Source organism: Cyanistes caeruleus, chromosome 10 (genome assembly GCF_971803275.1).
Source record: "Cyanistes caeruleus chromosome 10, bCyaCae1.hap1.1, whole genome shotgun sequence".
In the NCBI taxonomy this organism is placed as follows: domain Eukaryota; kingdom Metazoa; phylum Chordata; class Aves; order Passeriformes; family Paridae; genus Cyanistes; species Cyanistes caeruleus.
This window is the reverse complement of record NC_141710.1, coordinates 4,362,909-4,370,024: the sequence shown is the minus strand read 5'-3', so window position 1 is coordinate 4,370,024 and position 7,116 is coordinate 4,362,909.

The window sequence follows — 7,116 nt, the reverse complement described above, 5'->3', positions numbered from 1 at the left end:
GGGAGGAAGAGTGGAGGAGCACAAGATGAACCTGGGGCTGAGCCACTGCTACTCCACCACCATAAGGGAGCACATAAGGACATCACTGAAGCAGGTCCTGGCAGATGCAGCCAGGGGAGCAGCTCTGAGCCTGTTGCAGAGTGATGCTGGGAATTTTGCTGCACCAAAGGTCACTTTGCAATTGACTTTGCTGTGGGCATGGAGCAGGCAGCAGAGGCCAGCAGCCAGAAGGACACAAAGGACAAGGCAAGGGGAGACACCAAGAAGAATGTGGGAACCAGCTTCCCAGAGCAGTGCCAACAGTACCAGCCCTGGGGCTGGAGCACTGTCCATCTGCTGGAGCAGCTCTCTCTGCTAGATCTAACCCAGGGAGCAGGGACTGAACCTCTTCTTGTCCTCCACAGCCCCCAGGCAGCCCAGCTGGGCTGGCACAGCCACCCAGCACTGCGCCCAGGCATTGGAGCTGCTGGAGAGCTGCTCTGGCCAGAAATGAGATTTGGGCATTAAATGAACGGGAAAAGGGTCAGCTCACCAGTGGGTCAGGCTGAACTCTACCACTTGCTGTTCAACCCCTTTCCAGTTAGTTGATTTATGGTAATCATTAATTCCAAGCCCCTGTCCATGCGGGAAGGTTCACAATAGCTAATTTTTAATCTGTCACCATAACTACACACTGCTACATGTGTCCTGGTTGAAGCTACCTTCCCATTTAAACATTCTTACAGCCAATATAATTCCCTGCTGATTAACTGTGGTTGTTTTGAAACCACAAAAAAAATCTGTTGGCCAACATTCCCTTCCACTCTGTAATTTTAAATCAGCATTAAAAGGGAATTAATGGAAATAACACTTAAGAATAACAGCAAAGTTTAGTCTTTATTGGAGACCCTTTGAACTCTAGTTAAATTAATTTCCCTTCTGCTCTTGAGATTTTTCAAAGGCAGATCTGTCACAAGCCATGCAAACATCTCACCCTTCAGAGGTCAAGAGCTGAGTATGACACCAGTGAGCAAATACTGGCCCCAGGAGCTGGGAGGGCATCTCCTCCCTGCCAGCACTGGTGACCACCACACCACCTGTGAAACACCTGCCCTGCCCAGGGATCATTGAGAAGCCCACAGGCAGGCTTGACCTTCTGGTGCCTCCTCTCACTCCTAAGTGACAGAGGAATTTGTTTCCTGCTCGCTGATCAAGATGTTCTCATCAAGATAAAATCTGAGGGGAATGGCTCCTCCCGTCCTCACTCCCGGGCCACCCGGGGCTGGCACAGCCTTGAGGCACCACTGGACCCTGGCTCTCAAACAACTTCATCCTTTCCAGTAATTACTGTTTTGCAATGTTGAAAATAATAAAAGTCTTGGGACTGTTAAGAGCTCTGGGAGGAGAAGGGGGGGGGGGGGAGCAAAAGACCCAGCTGAGCAGATTTCACACCCCCTCCTGAGGGCTTTTAGACTCCTGTGGCATTTTAATCCTCATTGCATTTCCAGCTGCAGGGATAAAGGAGCAGAGAACATAGGCAGAGATTGGGGGGGGGCTTCAGGACACAGGTCTGGCTGGGGCTGGTCTCAGTGAGGGAATTCTGTGGCTGGGGTGGACACCAGGATGCAGCACCACCCTCCCAGAACCCCCCAGCATCATCCACCGGGTCCTTGTCCTCACACTCTGCTCATGTGGGTGCTGTGGCACTGGGGATTGTGATGGCAAAACCCAGCTACAGTGTGACATGGCTCTAACAGCCCCAGAAAGCTGTTGCAAGAATAAAGAAGGAACCAGAAAAAAATCTTGCTTCAGATGCTTTGTTAAGTGTTGCATAAGGTGGAGGGACGTGGCTGCACTTTGTAGGTGTAATCATAAAATCCCAGAATGGCTGGGGTTGGAAGGGACCTCAAAGCTCATCTAATCCAGCCCTCCTGCCACTGACAGGGACTGCTTCCACTATCCCAGGTTGCTCCAAGCCCTGTCCAACCTGGCCTTGGACACTTCCAGGGATGGGGAGTCCAGAACTTCTCTGAGCAATGACAATTGTTGTACAATGATTGATCAGTAAAGACCAGTTATGTTACAGGCAAGGTATGGGGAGAAATTACTTCGTTCCACTGCAATTCCCTTTTAATTGCAGTGGGAAAGGAAAATGAACTCCTTTTGGGGAGTCTGCTCACTGCCAGGGACTGAGGGTCTCAGCATGGCTGTGTCCACAGCCTTGTAGGACTTGATCTGATGTCTGTTGTTCCCCTCTTTACCAGAGGTTCTGCCCTTCCTCCTGTACACCTCTGACCACCAACATCCTCCTCCCGTCATCCACTGCAGGCAGCAGGTCCTGCCATACCTCTGCCAGGTGGAACCTGGATAGACACCACAGCCAGAGAGGGAACAAGCACTGGTCAGCTGTGAAAGAGACATCCCTTACCAAAAGGCATCACCTTCTCCAACAACCCCATCCTCTCTCATTTCCATCCTCACTGGGGACCTCCACTACAATCTTCCAGGAGCCTGTTCATGCTCAGCTGATCATTCCCTGCCTGAGCAATGCAGGAGAAGCACTTGTCCCCAGCTCCACCTCAGCTCTGCCCCTGCCTGGCAGACTCCTTGACACCAAGCCACAGACAGACTCCTCAGCCAGACCTTGGACCTCTCTGCTAGTCCCCAGGATGTCTCCAATGCTGTTTCTGTCCCCAGATCTGATCCCAGCCTCAGACCTTCTTTGTCACAAACAGATCCCAGGAGATCTGGACTCTGGGCTGAATCCATCTGTTATCCAGGACCCATCCTGATCACTTTGGATGGAGACTGTGGGGGACAAGGATCACGCTGGAGTCCCCATTCCTCTGGGTGCAATCAGCCCTTGTACCCTGGCACGCAGGAAAGAATTCAAAGCTCGCCCCTGGTTAGATCAAGGGATGGGAAACAAGACCCCAGTTCTTTGTATGGCTTTGATCCCATACCTCAATCCATTTCCATCCCACTTTATCCTGGGCAATGATTTCTTGTATGCAGCAGTAGGATTTTTCCATCAAACCAAACATTCCTACTGAATCCTGGCTTTCACAGGAGTCCCACAGCCCCGTGCTGACATCAACACCATCCTCATAAACGTGCCATGGAGACATAACATGAACAAACAGCAGGAAAAGCTTTGTGGAGATCCTGTTACAAACAAGATTTTTGTTCCTTTTACACATTCTCTGAGGTGGGAAATCCCCGAAAAAAGACAGGGCCTTTAATCAAGGTCATGAGACTTGTGTAATGACTGCAGGCTCACAGGAAGCTGGAGCCACCAACCTGTCTCTCCTTCCTTGTCTACCACGAGGGATGCCAACACAAATTTTCAGAGCACAGCAGTAAACAGCTTGCCAGGGGAGACCTTTACACCAAATGAGCCATCAGCTTTTTTCTCATTAGCATAATATTTCCATTAGCAACTCTTGCAGGCTCTGGCTGTGACGGAGGACTTGCTAAACTAGAGAAGATGAAAGAAGGGAGCAGGCTGCTCTGGCTTAGCCCCTAAAAGATAAATCTGAGCTGTCACTCTCATTGCAGGGTGTTGACACCTTCAGAGGGTAGTTACAGTAGAGGCAGCATGGACTATCTCATGTTAAAGGGCACAGGTGGTGGCTCAGAGGTTATTCCCACCTTCAGCAACCCAAGCTGAATTAAAGAATTAACTGCCAGTCAAGCTGTCCTGGTTTTAAGGAGAGACATGGGCACCTGGAGAAGTTCAGGGTTACATCTGCTGTGCTCACAAATGCCAAAGTACAGGCTGCTCAATTGTCCAGCAGCCACGGTGCAGTTTCTCCTGGTCACAGGTGACTGACCAAAAATAAAAGACGTGCAAGCAGAAAGGGCACTGGGAGAACACAGAGGATGTGCCATGGCCAGAGTCCTGTGGCAGGGACACTGCCCCCAGCTGGGGCACCTGGAGTTTGGGACTCTGGCCAGCTCCCGTTCCAGCTCCTGGCAGCACTCAGAGCCTTGGCTTGAGGGGACAAACCAGGGAACAGTATCCCAACGCAAACCTTGGACATCATCATCATCTCCTGAAGGATTTCAGTGGGGTGCTGGGTCTGCTCAAGTCATCTTCCTGCATCTGCAATCGTCTTGGATGAGCCAAGAAGGGAACTCCAGCTCTCAGGCACCAGACACAGCCCTGCCCCAGGAATAGCACATACAGCTGGACCTGGGGCTGCTCTTTGAGCTCTAACACACTGCAGGATTCCCAGTTTGGGTTCTCTGAATAAATACCCCCTTTTCTTTCTTTTTTCTTTAACTCATCCCTTAATCAGTTGTCAAACTCTCATGTTCATGCACCTCCTATTCAGAGATTTTGATGGTGAAAGGGAAGGCAGGAGACATCTAGAAAGTTATGATCCATAAGATTAGCTAAGGTTAAGGAGCAATGTAAAGGTGGAGAATGGTTTTATGCACTGTCTCCTGGTGTTGGTTGTTCAAAAGAAAATAATTTTCCCAGACAGGCTGAGGAACACTTAGAAAGAGACACCTCCTGCACCAACAGAAGGACAGTGGTCCAAAGGTCTCTGAACAGTGATCTCCATTCCCTGGGGTGCAGGGCTCCCTGGAGCTACCATGCATGGGAGCACACAGACCAACCCTGCAGAGATGGTCTGCAGACTCTCCAAGGCTGGTGGAAACCACTGCAGCTACACAGACACCCAGACCTGCCCTCATAGCTGGCATTCATCCTAAGACACTTTAAACCACTTGGGTGCCTATGGCTTCCCCTTTCTGCCCTTTCAATGCCAAACAGCCCAGAGTGCTCCAGTCTCTCTCTCGGGGGGCTCAGTTCCTCATCTCCTCACTTCTCCCTAGCCTGGAGCTGCATTCTCCTCACTCAGAAATTGCCTTTTTGAAGATGGAATCAATCAATGGGAAGAGGAGATAGCTCCTTTTGGGATGTGGCATCCCAGCTGTTTGCAACAGTTTCTATTCCGTTCTTCCCTTCTCCCCAGCCAAGCTTTGCTGGGTGAATATTGTCAGCATGGATCTGACAGGGGAAAGATATCTCATGACCAGTGTCAGTGGTGGTAATGTGCCCCCCATGCCTGCACACACCTTTTGCTTTGATCCACATTGTGTGCCATCGGCATTCCCCCAGTCTGGTTTTGCAGGGAATTAGATGTTTCCCTGAATATAAATTCTTTCCTCCTTACAGCATCCCAGGGACAGGCACCAAAAAATGCATTAATGCTACCCAATTCCACATCTGGTGGGACAGAAGCCCCTCTGAGCAGTCTGGCCAGCTGCCCCAGATCAGGGTATTGCAGAAGATACAGAAAATAACTGTGAGGAAGAACCATGAGGCAGCAAAGACAGAAAACTTATCCCAGGGAAGATGTGGCTTTCCCATCCCTGGAAGTGTCCAAGGCCAGTTGGACAGGGCTGGTGCAGGGTGCTTCTGCCCATGGCAGGGGTGGAATGAGATAAGCTTTAAGATCTCTTCCAACCCAAAGCATTCTGTGATTCCATGATAAATGGCCCAGAGGAAGATCACTCCCCTGGCCCATGGCAGAGAAAAGAATCCAAAACGAAGGCAGTGGAGGTGAGGGGAGCACAAGTTGCAATAAGTGATTCCTGGAACAAAGTTCAACCCACCTAGAGCCTAATGAGTCCCATCTGTGCAATCATCAGCTGCTTGCTCAGCAAACACTCCTACCCCAGCCTTGCTGCTGCCACTGCCACAGCCTCAACAGCATTTTCAGAGAAGGGGATGTCTGAACATCTGCAGAGAACTGGTATTTGGACCACTTATGCAACTGTGTGTGCAGGGTGGGGGTGTACCTTCACACACAGCCCCAGTGCACCCCGTGCCCCTCACTAACCCACAGCGTATCAGGGACTCCACCCCCACCTTCTTCAGCTCTTTGACTTTCTGTAGGATTCCATCCCTTTCCTGTGGGACAAACATGCTCTCAGACCACATAGAAAGAGATCTCTCCAGCCAAAGAGCCAGGTGAGAAGGGACATCAGAGGAGACAGGGCAGGAGGAAGGAATGAAGGCAGCCACAGACCTGGTGCAGGGGCAGACATGGGCAAACATACAGGAAGGAAACGTGCAGATTGTGCTCCTCTTCCTCACAACATCCACCTCAATCTGCTCTTTCCCTCCTGCCCCAGAGCCCTACGTGGTGTGCCCACTCTGCTCCTGAGGCCGCCCCTCTCAGTCCCCAGCACCTGTCATGACTCTGATGAGTCACAGCTCTCCTCACACATAGACTCTGGACCCAAATCTGTCCCTCTGAACTGCCGACCTTCTGCTGCCAACAAGAAATGGCAGCGGCAGCTTTGGGCCGGCACGTAGTGCTGTTTGCACAGCCCTTGCTCAAACACAATGGCCAGAGCAGGCTCTGCAGCCCCCCCAGCAGTGCCACGACCTCCCTCCACCCATGGCAGGATCACAGTGGAGCATTGTGCACCTCCATCTCAGCTGAGGCACCTGTGGGAGCTCACAGGAGCCAGGCTCCCCCTGAGGCTCACCTCGTCACTCCTCAGCTAACCCACACCGTCTCACAGGGCACTGACACCCCAGTTAGGGACAATTACTGCAGGTAGATATGGTAATCAACCATAAACAATGGTTTACAGTTAATTAATTAACCATATGGCTAACGGTTTAATTAACCCTAAACAATGACAATATCGCACAGTGGGGCTGAGTTGGTCTTGGAGAAGATGACAGTGACTTGGCCAATGTCCAGGGCCTGGATACCCTCTGTGTCATTGTCCTGAAAGCAAGAAGGGATGGGAATGTGGTTTACTGACAGCCTCGATGCCAGGAGAACCAAACAGGGAGCTTGGGAGCCTCAGCAGGAGCCTGACCTGCAGCTCCTGCTTGAGCAAACGCTCCCCATTGACACCTTGAGCCATTAACTCCCCTAAAGCATCACCATTGCATGAAAAAGCCTCAAAAATCAATAAGTAACTAAACAGATAAATAAATAAATTGATCCATCAGCAGGTCAACAAAGGACCAACTCCCATTGTAGGAGAGCTTCAAGTCCAGTGCTGCTGGAAAAAGGAGGACTGGCCACCCTTTCCTTTTGGGTGCATTATGTGTGCAATGGAGCATTTGTAGGAACAGAGCATCAGCTTTTCATTCACAGT